At 34.8% G+C, this 15,276-nt stretch overlaps 1 protein-coding gene across 4 annotated transcripts in view; it reads right to left on the bottom strand.

Annotated features, from left to right (window-relative positions):
* The window catches only part of LOC119830392 (FMRFamide receptor-like), a 101,394-nt gene that overhangs the window by 6,892 nt on the left and 79,226 nt on the right, over window positions 1–15,276 (bottom strand). The window contains exon 5 of one of the 4 annotated variants that reach the window (XM_038353396.1): window positions 10,986–11,032. The exons of the other annotated variants lie outside the window; for them this stretch is intronic. The gene's annotated coding sequence lies outside the window, so the exon portion shown is untranslated. The remainder of the gene's footprint in view (window positions 1–10,985; window positions 11,033–15,276) is intronic. 4 annotated transcript variants of the gene reach the window in all.

Raw genomic sequence — 15,276 nt, 5'->3', positions numbered from 1 at the left:
CGAATACGTCGCTGGAACGCAACACTGTTAGTAACCTTTCATGAAACAGATTTCACGCTTATATCAGAAAACGTTAATCTATTCATGATTCTCAACCTTGAAACATTTTGGCAATAGGACTGTCAAGTATCGCTAAGTATTATGACAACATTATTTATTATAGAGTCATCCGTATTAAACATATTCTAATGTGGTATTTAATATTAAGTACCTGTGTTTTACATCATTGAATTCATTAAATGATTGTGGGCGTTTGTACTTAATTCACATAAAATGAACTTGTTCTGAAATATATATCAGCAACTGTCTTCGTGTTTTATAAACATGACCAGTAATAATGGAGTGGAGATAACCCAGCAACTTTATTTATGGTCGTACTTGGCTTACGGGAGTCCCTTCGCGTCCCCAATCACGACACCCGAAGTCGGCATCTGCTATCTGGGCCATTGTGTTTCTTTGTCCGCTATTTATTTACAAAGGAATGCGACTCGATAGGCTGGCTTCTTGTTGTTCTTCAGATTTACATTAAATCTGGGAAATTTGTCGAAATAAAACATTTTTGGTAGAAGGCATTTCACTTCAGTATTTCAGCTCCAATAGTAGACGTGTAATGTAAATCGTATTATATATTTGGGGCACTCGTGTAGATATCGCTCTAATGTTCAAATATCAAACACGTGTTAGGAAGTTTAAATTTATTACTCGCATCCGATTACCTAACTGGATTCAACCAGGGGTTATATAGTAGCCATTAGCCATTTGTATTGAAATTGTAAAAGCGGCTGTTGCAGCGGAATAAAATAGAAATTTAAGCGCTCCAGCTACATTCCTATTTTATTGTTTTGTTTCAGTTGTAGAGGTGAACGGTAGTAATGTACATTTGTGGAACTAATGGGATTATTCTAAAGACCAACATAACCTTATATAGATCTAGTATTGTAAGCAAATCCATGAGCACTTGCTCTATTAACAATGACCAGCCAAACGTGTATATCCATAGACAGCCAAAATCGACGTTGCCGTGACAGTAGTATGAATTTGATGTTCAATGTACGTCAAAGATAATTGTTCCAGCTGGTTTGCTTATACCAGATAATTGAGGTCTGGGAGCCGCTTATAAAGGACTATCGATTGACAGATCAATTGTCTTGAAGATGGCTTAAGCTCTTACATTGATGGAAGTTATAGATATTTGAACACTCTCTATTGTAGTTAATAATAAGTTTGTGCAGCTTTTTCCTCCTGACTTTTTTAATTACTGAACCCTTGTAACTATACTCGACGGTACGCTAAACTACAACTACGCAGTAGCTAAGGACTTTCCGGTGAACCTGAAAATGTGACAAAAATGTTGTTTTAACTTGAAACAACTTTTACAGAGGCTATATCTAATTATTTAAAGAACAGATAATGCAACATTCGTACATAATAATATGTATCCAGTTTAAACTCGCGCTCGGACAAAATCTCAAGAAAGTTGCCATCAAATAAAACTTTGAGCTGGGTTCTTGTTGCATCGGAACTCAAAAGACAGAATAAGTTCAGGTGCTGAATAACTTGAATATTTCAAGAATTTCAATCAAAGTTTATAGCGAGAGAAAAATTTCTTACGAGATTTGCGGAGCTCGTAAGTTTCAACTCGCTAAATGTTGCACCACTTGGTCGAGTTCAGAACAACTCTGGATAACACTTTTCTTAATTTAATCTAAAATTTTTAAAGAGAAATTGTTCAGGTATATGATTTTGCTACTGCAGAAAAAATAAAATTAAACGTTTTACGTTTGCGCGTATAATCTTTAATTAAAAAGGCATTACATCAAGCAAAGGCGTAAAACATTAGTATGTCCCCGGTGGGTTAATTGTGTTACTAAATTATGTGAATAAAATTTGAGCCTTTTAGCTTTTATGTTACAGACTGCCTCGTTACACCTCCTTCGTTCACTTCATCCCTCGTCAACTATTGAATTTCGCTTATTAATTAATATTAAGCAAATGTAATTGCCACTTTATTTTATACGTGAGTATAACACACATCATTCGTGTCTTAATTTTTTAGTTAGTCTTCATTTAACGTATAATTACTTCGATGAAATAAGTTTAATTAAGTTTGTTTGATATTATTTTTTGAAGCACTTCAGTCTGAAGTAGGGACATTAAGGAGATTATTTTATTGTCTGCCTTAAAACTCGTACTATTGAAGAATTGATGTATGATTGAAATATAAAATATCGTTTTAACTAACAAAGGTTTTACCAAGTTCACATTCAAAAGATACAGCCGTGCATCTGTCAGCGGATCTCGAAGTGTGTATTTATTAATAGCATTAGAGTCGTAATGAAATCGTAAAGCGTTTTTGCGCGAAGTGAGACATATTTATGTGTTTGTATGAGGTGAAAGTTTTTGGCTCGCGTCATGTTCTGAGAATAAAAACGTATATTGTACACACTGTCAAAAAAATGAGTAATAAAGACGATTTTAATTCTGATAAATGACCGTATTTTGAAAGAACGCTTACCTCCCTGATCTCCTTACCTGTATACAATCAATATTCTGAAAATCAAAGTGAGGAACAGGTAGATTGTAGTTGCTTTCCCGATGCCCGAGGGTGTCTCTGCACCTTTAATTGGGGTATTTTTCGCTTTTATCTTTCTGAAGAACAAGCCCCCGATAGTAGAGGAAGGAATAGACATTCTCGTGGTTTTTCCTACAGAGTTTCTGTTGGAATTTCCGAGATAGACTATCCTATGTAATCGCCGTGATAGTCCAAGTCTCCAAATTTCTGTACCAAGTTTCATCCATACCGGGTCAATGCTAAAGCATTATCTGTCTCTTATATACAGACAGTGTTTGGCATTTTTTAAAACTCTCCTTTTGTACTGGCTCAAGTATATAATTAAAAGAATAGAATTTTTTATCACAAGATGGAATTCGAAACCGCGTCTTTTTAGTACCGTAATAACGCTACATAATTTTCCATTTATAAAGCATTTCAATGATATAAAACTAAAAATTAAACGTCGTAGCTCGTCAGCTATTTCCCATATTTACTCATAATTTTGGCTCCAATAACCATTCATATACGTCACGATCCGTAACGTTCATTAATTATACTTTGTACGCTCTATTGCTTTCATTTTGACATTCATCTGAATCGCACTCAAGTTATTTAAACTCAAAGTACCATCGAGGTTTTAGAATTGCAAGCTAAGAAACAATTTGATCAATAGTTACTGCACGAGACATATTTCCGGTTGAAAATTATTTTTGTTCTTTCATTTTTTGTTAAATTCATTGAAATTATTGACGACATAACGTTAAAATACCTTTGACAACTCCAAAGACATTAATTAATATCTAAAAATGTGACGAATATAACATTAAGGAAGGTGTATCAAAATCTGATTAGAATCAGTCACCTTGAAATAAAAGGATATCAAATGTTAAATAATACTAACAGTTTCTGTGATTTACAAAGAGACACATGAGCATTTATTCTATGTTCCAAAACATCATTATAATATCTAATGATTTTTTTCAATGTTTTTCAATAGACGTTAAAATTGTTCCAATTGTGCGCTAATACAGTCAGTAATATAATAACCTCTGTAAATTAACCAGCAAAGGAAAATAGAGAACAAGCCTATCCATTTGAGTTCTGCTCACGTATGCGAGCTCCCACGGGAAACATATTTTTCTAGGAAAAGGTTTTTATGCTATTTCAGAAGTTAGAACAAGGTTACAACCTAACACCTAGTTTGCGAGACATATCGTACATAGTTTAGAATCATATTTTTAAATAGTTTTTAATATTATTTTACTGTTTGATCAAATTATTTGTGAATAGTCAGCAAGAAGTTTTCAATAGTTCAGCAAAGTTATTTAAATAGCACATCATGCTCGTATTACCCGTATGCTGGTATAAGCGAAATATTTATTAAGACGATTTTTTGCGTCGACGTCTTGTCTATAATAATGGGTAAGTAATAAAAATAAGCGACGAGATCAAAATTAAAGAATGTAATATGATGAAAGCCTTTGAAAATATAAAAATAATATTATCAAAGGCATCGTCATAACATCGCAACCCTCTTAGAGATGTCCAACGAGGTCCTCCAGTAGATGGGTATAATATATTTTACATTAGCTGCTGGTAACTTAAAGTAATGGCTGTTTCGATAACGATTATATTTTTCTATTTCTAAAGAATCACATTAATTGCACGTATTCATACCTTCGTTTTATTTAATTACATCCGAATGAAATGATAAAAGGTGTCGTTTTATTTTGCAGACGTAGCGTACAATAAAATACAACATTAAAAAACTTTTGTATTTGTGCTACGAGTTTCTCTTTTTAGATACGTAATTTAGTCTCTCAATGGAGCTATTTTTTATACATAATACGTCCTCTAATAGACAATTATAATAAAATGTGTGTTCTCAATAAAACTTTTACATAATATGTTATATTAAATGTACGCAACGAAATGAAAAAAAAAACCCAGTAGCTCCAATAATAACGAGACAAACGTCAAAAACAAATCATGCGTAATCAACAATATGATGGGAACGTGTATCGCAGGACGAACTGAACAAATCGATAAAAGTGTGGTAGCAACAGCTCTGTGGTGTTCCGCGGAGCCGTAGCCCAAACAGATGTGACGTCACGCTTATAAGTGCTTCATCATCGCATCGCTTTGCGGAGTGACCGCAGGCCGCCGGCGGCCACTCCCAATGATTGTCCTCCTACCTCCCTCTAGTCATTTAACATTAATCTACCTTGACCTAGGCCATTATTGCTATGTGATCTACTGAAATGGAGCTATTGAATAAAGCTTTCTTCATTCCAAACAGTCTTGGTAAGAAATATATAACCCAGAAAAAACATCCGATGACGACTTTATGTGTTAAGAAAGGCAAATTCTTCCTGCTATAAAGTGACACAATATGTTTTCTATAAAATGCTTTTGTCATCTGTTGTGGGTGTTATGTTGATGTAATTTTGTTTTCAAACGAAATAAGGGGTTAACTGGAAATGAGAATTCCTACTCTGTGACACCGGAAGGCAAATTCCTCGTATAAGGCGACTTAATGTTTCCCATAACACACCATCGTCATTTAGTTGTGGGTGTTTGTTATTGTAATTTTGTTTTTTCAAGGGCTTATCTGAAAATGGGAATTCCGTCTCTTTTATACAGTGTGTATTTGCTAAGTTATTATCGTAGGAAGGTCATAGAAACTGTTATACAATTGGTGTTAAAGTATAGGTGTAAGACTCGCTTTCAGATTTCCACAGCAGATGTAGAGACTTTGTTAGACCTTGTGTGCATATTAAAATGTCCATTTGCTTGTCTATAAGACGTCTTAGGACTTAAACGTGTGATTTGTTTTTTTTCAGACAAAGATTTTTATGGTTAAGTATGATTACATCTTCAGACATTCATTATTTATTATTATTCAGACACATTATTTATTAACATAGTTCTCCCTATTAAGCAAAAATACAAATATTTTCTTGTGAAACAAAACAATACAAAACAATTAAAAAATTTCATGTAGTTGTTTCCATTATTAGAATGTCAAGTTTATCTTATTTCAAAGGTTATTTCCACAGAGACTTCAATAAAAGCACTTCGAACAGACGTATACAGTTCCTAAGTGTCGATTTCACAGTAATCTGTAAAAAGATCTGTATTATCTGCAGATGATCCCATAATGCGATCGTGTTTGCTTCCGATAAACCATGTGATGGCGCTGCGGGTTCCGGGAAATTACGATTCATTAATTATATTTAGTTTTCCCGTTCCATAGTTAATTATTGTGTTTATATTTCCAATGAATCTGCTCGTATTATCTACAATTAGAAACACGTGTATTTTAAAGGTATTGTACTGTTTCACCTCGTTGATAAATTTGCTTTTGTAATATATTTTTTTTAAAAGTAAAAATTCGCAACTTTATTGTGTGTTTATCATTTAATTCATACTAATAAACGTAACTATCATATTATACTGGACAGATCTGCGAACATCAAACTTAAATGCATTCAGTCAGCTGACCTACAAATCGAGTTTGAATCGCGTAAGCTCAATCAACCTGAAATAGGTAAGTTAGTAGGTAATTGTTTCTTTTAACACCTAATTCGGCTCGAAGTTAATGATTTGATGTTCTTGAGGTAAGTTGGTGATATATATATAGGTCAGTATATTGTTCAAACTGTCCCAGCTCACCACACAGCACCTCCGCGCGGCGGATCGCAAATAGTTAGGTAATATGCTGTTTTTCCGGATTCAGTACATATCAAATATTATATAGAGATTTTGAAGTATATCATATCCTCTAATCCTTGATATTCACGTAACGGTAGATATGTAGGTAGCTACATATAAACGAACAACGCAATTGACAAAATGTATCCATTCCATACCTTTTTGTTCGTGTAATATTGTTTGCCATTTTATATATCGGAATGTAATCTTGAAAGCCACATGTTATTGGAACACGTACTAAATAACGAAACGATACCTGGCCGTATTTATAAAAATGTATACATATCGTGCTTGTACATTCAAGTGATATTTAAATATAATATTATTATAGAATTAAAATTTAAATAATAAATATAAACGAACATTTCATACCCACAATGTAATTCTATAAATCATTAGTCCTTCATTAAGTTTCAATCGGAAATCGTTTCCGAACTGTTGGTGTTTAAATCAAAGAAATCGATCAATTATTTTGGCGTCCAAGAATAATGGGATAATTTAGAACAAAAAGGGAGGCACTTTATCTGAACCTAAACCTCTATCGAAGCTATCATTCCGTATGGATTATTGGGTGGGCTACGTCCATTATACTGACAGCTCGCCGCCCCAATGGCTGGCTTCAGGCCGACAAGTCAACAGACAAGTAGACGGAGGGATTTGGTATTTTTTGATAATATAATATGAGTCATAAGAATGAGCGATTCATATTCGATAAAACGAAAAAAAACATTCCTATGTTTTTATGTCATCAGAGAGATTTATTAATTTCGATGTACTTATTATTTTTCTATCCCAAATTTATTTCGTGAAAAATAGCAGGTTTGGACAATTTCATTGTGGCATAAATCCTTTTGCATTGAGTAGATTATAGCATATTATGGACAACAAATACCAGTTAGCGCAAGGCCTGATTTTTATGTCATCATTTTGCACAAAGTTCAAGTTACACCACAATTTTTTAGCGTAATAGCATAATTATTTTTACTTCAATCAAACTATGAAAGCAACTACTGACAGCTTTTTAAAATAAAATCTTACAGCTTGCTAACAATTCTATCGAAAGACAATAGAGCAAAGTTAAAAAATAAATCAACTTTTAAATAAACAAACTGATTGGAGAACTCTATAGCCACACGCACATACACGGGCGCTCGAATCCTTTGATCTATAAAATATTCGGTTCACGGTTCTTTTAGGTCAATATAAAAAGCAAAATGAAACAAATATGTTTATATTTTTATCTCGTAATTTTTGTTAAAAATAATGTAATGACATAAACATCTGTGTTGTCTCTTTACTTTATTCAGCATAATATATTCTGAATAATTTATGGATGGTGAGTTAAATAAATTACCATTACCAAATCCTGCCATTCCGTTACACGATACTCGAGATAACTACAAGCGTTTTCAAATAAATAACTGTATTCCATTTTGGTGTACATTTATGAAAGCTTACCCTGTTAATATTCATTAACATAAACACCTCGTGCAGAAGGACGTAATTGTATAATTCGACCATTCAAAACTGTTTGTTGCTTGTTTGCTGAAAAGCTTGAATAACTCAATGTTTCAGATTGAGTTAAATTTACTTATTCTATTTTTTTGTTTGTATATATTGAGATAAAGCTCAATTGTACATAGTATTACATCATCAAAAAGGCATTGGCGGCTATAAAAGCAGAGGTGGCACATTGGTGATGACCTCGGGCTTAAAGTAAAGTCTAGGGTTCTGACCAGGCGAGCGTCTAGAAAATTTATTGATATTTCAATTTATCTGCGCATCATCAGTATCACCAATGCACAAAATGGCGAAGGAAAGCATCGTTAGGAAACCGGCATGTCTCAGAACGATAATGCGAGGACATGTCAAATCTGCCAGCCTGCACTCAGCCCGGGTGTTGCATTATGGCTTGAGTTCTCACAGAAGGCCAGTGCCCCTGCAGCGGCAACACAGTGTTATATTGTTGGAGGGATTCAGTTTAATCTGATACATCAGTCACAAATATACTGTGTATATGTCAATTCCAAAGTTAGATGGAAGTTGAATAACGTTGCCTTGTACTTGCAATATAGTTTAGGATAAAATATGACGAAGTGGGAGACGACTGGTCAACGCATCGCATTACCGATAACGACATATGCTCCGTTCGTGCGCATATTTACCACCTAATTTTCTAGGGTTGTCAATACTATGGACTTAACTGTAATAACTTTAATGTTTGTTTCGTAGATTATGACTTGCCCTTTCATGTGAGACCTGTATTACTGCATTGGAGTTATGAAACGGTAATTAATAATAATGATGATTAAAGCATTACATTTGTACTGGGGAGAAATCATGATTTTTATATTGAAAACATATGTGTTAGAATTTTTAATAAACTACAACACAAAGTATTTAAATAAGGTAATATTCTAAAATCTAATAATTTCTGGACGGCTACAGCCCTAACACGCAGCCACAATGTGAGCCAATATCGCGGTCCGGTCGAGCGAGACGTGATGCCTTTGTGCGAAATTACGCGCCGAAACTTCGGTGTAGCAGCCCTGTGGCGACTCACGACTATATTGTCGACTGGATAATCATTCTCGGAGGGTTGCACTTCGGCTAGAGTTTCTCGGAGTACTTTTAATTAGCCGTCACTTGTCAATCAAGTCACGGTTTTGTTACCGACTTTAGTAGGAAATGCATGACAATGGCACGATTTTTTTTTGGCTTTAACGTGCATTCAAGGTTAACAGCAATGTAAATCTAAATACTTGAAATCTTTGAGAGAAGCCTTTGTCTAGCAGTGGGCGTCCCACGGCTGACACGATGACGTAGACGACGAAAGAATAATAAATAATAGTATTCAAAATGAGGAAATCAGCGTTAAGTAATGTACAGAGGCACAGTCATCTCAATAATTAACTCGCACTTGTTTATTTATTTCAAACCAACCCCTAAGACGACCGGCGTGAAATAGTAGCATACTGCTATGTTTCGTTCGGTGATTGGGGAAACCCGGAGGCTTTTTAACCCTTTCCTTTTCCTCACCCTTCCCAGGTCATTCTTTCTTTATCTCTTACCCCTTAAAAGCGGGTAGCGCTAACCATTAGACGAACCACCAGTTTCGCTGCTCGTTATGACATGAAAAAAAGAACTTGCACCTATATGACAAGTGAACAGTTCACTTCATATAAACTAATTTGATGAAATTTGTTATTTAATAATGCAGAAGCATTAAGCATTGGCGAGTAAATACAGCTAAACACAATAAATACGACTATCAAGCCCATTATCCTAACTGAGTCCCATCCCCTAAGGAGGTATGGGGCAGATAAAAACAAACAGAATACAGTATTTTTATAACTTACTAGCTTTCAGCCAGTGTGGCTATGCCGGCATCGCAGGATAAAAAATTCCTCTGGGAATAGGCTGTTTACTGTCACTTTCTAGCCTCTCTACTATCTCCGGACACAAAAAATCATACCATACTTCCGTTCCACGCGGTTGAGCGACAAACAAACAAAAATTGAAAAATTGTCTTAGTGTATATTAAAACTGGTGTGGAAACTCAGAACAGGTACAATGTCATCTTCCTCCTTCCTCTCCAATGGGCAATGCTTTCAAATGCCGCGACAATGGACAGGCCGTCCATTGTCGCGGCATTTGAAAGCATTGCCCAGTCGGCATCGTGATATCATCATCATCATCATCATCATCAGCCCTTATATGTTCCCACTGCTGGGACACAGGCCTCCCATGAGGGTTCAGGCCATAATCCACCACGCTGGCCAAGTGCGGGTTGGCAGATGTCACATGTCGTGGAATCGTAATATCATGCGCAATTATTTTTGTTGGTTTTTTTTTATAAAAATCTATCCTGCTACTGGCCTAATACCTTACAAAATAGATGAATGAGATAGTGGAAGAAGAGAAACGTTGTAAAAAGTTAGAGATAACCTAAAATAGTAATAAAATGATTATTGTCGCCTATAGAAAATTATATTATACTCATAAAGAAAGCGGTCACTTCAATAACTCCATTATGAAGAAAAAGCAAGTACGATGTAAGCAGGTACCTACGGGTATTCACACGAAGAGACGCGGCAGCAAATAGGTCACTTAGCGGAATACGAGGTATGAATAGTTCATTTTTAGCATTCATGCGATGAAAGAAAGCACTATGTTTGAGAGATTTTTAAACAAGAAATTATTCAAATATTTTGGATGGGCTTGAATAAAGAAGTTTGATTTTACCTGACTATTTTGTGTTTGGGGTTAAAAAGCCTACTACCAATTTTGATAAGCAAAGCAAAAGTGCGTGCAGATACTGGTTTGAGAAGAAAAGAACACTAATTAATTTAGCTTTGAAGGTTTAAGCGCGTTCGGTCTAGGGGTGACATGTTGAAGATGGTATGTATATTGCTTAGATTACATGTTTGTGACGTAATTCCCATTTAGTATGCAAATTTGGTGAAATTATCTAATAATTGTGATTATTGTGATATAATCTGATATGTTCGCATCCAAGAAGTGCAACGTCTAAGTTAATTTACTAAGCAATTTACGCTACGTCATAGGCGATGTCTACGTCGTAGCTCGTAGCCCGCTACGCCGTAGCGTTGTGACTACATTTACATGTTAACTATCTCACACGTTAAATTTAAACCACTTCTACACTGCGACAGGAAATGCTTTCAGACTGAACTAAATTTGCACCTTTACACACCTTCCACAACTTTACTCTTGAACAACGAACCAGCGGAACTCGCAGACCTGCAATTCGAGGAAGGTGTTAAATAACCTAAAGGGAGTGAAATTAAATCTCTACAAATAAGGTGATTTTTTTTCTCATTTAGTTTATACTTTTTCTCGATATTTTTTAGACAAACTGTTACGATTTTTGAATAAATGAATGGGCATGGATATTAACTATAGCATGTTTCGTATTAGCTGCCTCATAACATTTAATTTGATCTTTATATTCCATAAATTTAAGTAATTTAATTGCATAACACAAACACAAACATAAAATCTGATGTTTTAATCGAATTTATCACATCACATTTTATGTTCAAATGCAATCGTCTAAATAAAAACGAGTAACTCGAGCAGACTTATAACATACCGCAATAAAGAAACTAAAAATGTGTGTTTGGCAAAAACTGTGTATTTTAAAACAAAGAATACACTAGTCTCAATATTGCACAGTCTTCGTGAAACTTTTACTTTAATACGTCTAGACTATCGACACTCTTCAAGCTCGTGACATATCGCCGGATCACCGCAGCCACTCCGAGCCGTCGCCAACTATCGCCGAATTATACAATCTCATCCAAACTTCGCTTTATACTTGTTTAAACTGCATTCGAACTCGAAACTATTTACAACTGAAGTATGACAACTATTCAAATAAATAGTCTTCTACCGACACTGCAATATGGCTGCGATTTATTAAATAAAGTTATTTTTCCATTCAGCAGCGAGGTACATTTTTATTGAATGCGCACTTACTAATGGACAGTGGAAACGTGGTTTTCATTAATGGCCATTTTCGTTAATTAATTTCTGAGCTATTAATGGGGAAGTATCTAGAATAAAGCAGAATTGTGAGTTTGATGGTTGTCTTATTTAAGCATAATGTAATAAAATATAAGTAAGTCTAAAAAGCCACTATGGATTGCGGACGTCCCGCTAAGTTGAACTTACCCTCATCACCATACCATATTACTGTAAAGAGTCATTTTTTTCTATTACTGTAAAGAAATCAATTAATTTCTAAATAAAATAAAAATTGTCGAATTTCACAGAGTTTATCACAAACGTTTCTTATGTGTTAATTTATAGTAAATTTATTGTCCCATTACTTTTGCATATAATATTTATTTCATTATTAATATTAAAGTAGATTATTGGAGACTTAGCTGGCGTTCAAGATATTTTAATATCAGTCTTAATTTCATTGATGTCTTTCCATAAATAAATCCTTTACATCTCCACAACAGTTTCAATAACTCAGTAACAACCGGTAGATGACAATACGAATACCAATATCATTTAAAGCATTTTCTACGTAGAGAACTCAGCTAGTGTGAATAATCTAAAGTTAGAGCCGTGTCAAAAAATGAAAATGTCTTTAAACATTACAAATACACGTTTACATGTATCGAGGCAATGTTTATCAGGACCTCATCAAAACGAATGTTCCGATGTACGTTAGAACATAAATGTTGTACCCAGTGATAGTGTTTCCTAATTTACAACCCGCCCCCGGGATATTGAGTCTTGTTAGAGTCCCCCAAATTTTATAAATATGTGATTCCATACTATTTTCTCTCCCGGAAAAATAAATGTCAAAGCATAACAATGTAATTTTCTAGTTATTTAGAAGCGTTTGTATCCGGGCTATACAGTCAAACATTTTCGTTGAAGAAAAGTTGAAAGTACTGCATTAACTTATAATGAACATATGGTAGAAGCGGTATCTGGGCGATGTATTTAAATTTAAATAAGTGTTGAATATATTTAACTCTTATGCGTATAGCGTATGCGTGAAGCTGTTGTTCAGTTGATAATAATTGATTGGTGACGTTACGTCCGAACTTCGACGTAATATTTAGGCGAAATATTTCTCAAATATCGTTCACTTCCATTAGTAGGTATGTTGGACAGTGTACATATTCCATTAATAAATCATTAAGGAAACGATCATTAACGGAGACTGGAAGTGAGCTGACTTAGTTTTCAATGTAATAACCCACAAGCGTCCCTTTTCTGTAAGTCATCGTGATGAGAAGGGTGATATAATTCTAATATTTTTGACAGTTTTTTCATTTTATTCAACGCGAACTAAATAACTCGTATCATGCAGTGAATGATGATTTATTAATTATGGAATTAACGATGAAAGAGTAAGCTCTCAACCTTTTGGTATTATTAATCAATTGATATTAATCAACTAGACTCGATAAGAACCTTCATTGTGAACCGTTTTTGTTTATGTATCGTCTTAATAATATATGAACTCGAACTACTATCATAATTGAAATTTCGCCGACTTGGTAGGCTCTAAGTAAACGAAGAGCATTTTAGATGACGCTGAGGCATTGAAACGTATAACACAAAAGGGAGTTGAGATGTATCATGTAGTGCAGTAAAAAGCAATCGTAATCTCAGATTTCGGGCGAGTTCAATGAAACCTCCACTCGACGCTGTTACGTTTTTGCGACGTGGCGACGCAAAGCCTACAAAGGACTGGCCACAACAAATAATGTATACCATAGCTTCATTATTTCAGTATTTCACTTAAACATTCTTAAATATAAGTTATTTATTATTTCATATCATACTTTTATTTACCCTATGGATTAGTTTTATTGTCACGAGAGTCTTTAATTTATTATGACAACAAAATAATTGTGAGACATTTATTTTGTTTGCGTACGCAAAGCCTTAATCAGGGCTTAGCTGTGCCTTGCTTGTAAGTCTTAACTAGAGTTCATTAATGGAAGACTTATCTAAATATTGGGAGCTCGTAATCCAGCAAACTCCGTATTTACGGCGAAATAGCGTCTTAGGTGATTTCAGTCGCGATATACTCCCTTATGGTTAAGTTTTATTCAAAAGATCTTTTATAAGATGCTCAGCGGAAAGGACATTGCTTTATTTTCACGTTGTGGTTAAATGGTTGAGATTGAGAGGGTTTGGTCCGTTGCCAACTTCACTTAGGACTGTTTTTGCGCCAACTCGTAGCGCCCACGGTGTTGCTAGAAAACCTAAAACCCCGGTTCTAAGGATTATATTCCATCACTCATCTTTTAATGAGAAGACTGATTGATTCTTTTATTTTTAAGAAATTATTAATTACACCGTATTGTGTTATTTAAGCTGTCTGAAATACCTTGAAACTGGAATAAAATTGTTTATTCTGCATACCAATTAATAATCATAGACTAAAACTAAATGTGGTGTTACCAAATACTCTGAGTTTTAACAACATATTATATCGCCATCAATCATACAATCTGTATATAGCGTACATCACAGCGGACGCTGTTAGTCTGAAGGTCAAGTGAGGGTAGCATTAGTCCCGTGAGCGGCGGACGCGGGCTGGCAGTCGGCCACCAGCCTGATGTACTGCGGTGAGGTAGTTGCGTAGTTTACTCTTAACGGTTACTTAAACACTACGTTCTAAGAATGTTAAGATTATCTCACCTGTTTTGTGCTTGTTATCATGTTAACGTGTTACTTAGTTATCACTTATGCAGCTTATATAATGAGTTATGTACGCAAACGCGGGACGTATTCATGTACGTTTGGTATTCATTACGAAGCAAATGCTTTCTTTCCTATGTTTAGAGCCAACATATTTGAAATCGTAGTTGTTCGTACTGTTGTATATAATATTTTTTTCCTTTGTTGAAATAATATTCAATCCAATTTATATTGCCGAAAAATACCGACTAATGTATCGGCAAATCCATAAAAATAATTATTGGGAGAATCGAAATAGATTTATTCGAGTATATCTAAACATATAATAAAACAGTAAAAAAACTATGTATTTGCGTTGAAGATACTAAAAATTATATAAATTTAAGTGTTTTTTGTCCCCAGATTACCCGAATAATGCAACAAAAATAACATAATTTCAAATAAAACGGAGCATATAAGTTGATCCTTTTTTTTTTTTTTTTTTTTATAGTGGGGAAATCTTGCATAGATAGCCACGGCCCCCGGGGATGGAGCCGTGGGTTATGTCGGATTCTTACCGACCAAAACCCCACTGTGTTCCGTCTAGCCACTTGAATGAAGGGGCCACGGGAGCTGGTTAAAATACGTCCGCGACCCCCTCGGCGGCTGCCCGTTGCCGGGCCATATAAGTTGATCCTAATATTGTTCTATCACCACATGTTTTTTTATAAATCTGCCTTTTTAGTGGCTGTTTACGCACATACAAAGAGACAAAAAAAAACACCGTTTTGAGATCTACAAAAATCCAAATTGCAACGCACTTATTC

The sequence above is a fragment of the Zerene cesonia genome, chromosome 11 (genome assembly GCF_012273895.1).
Source record: "Zerene cesonia ecotype Mississippi chromosome 11, Zerene_cesonia_1.1, whole genome shotgun sequence".
In the NCBI taxonomy this organism is placed as follows: Eukaryota; Metazoa; Arthropoda; class Insecta; order Lepidoptera; family Pieridae; genus Zerene; species Zerene cesonia.
This window is presented reverse-complemented; position numbering and strand designations above follow the sequence as displayed.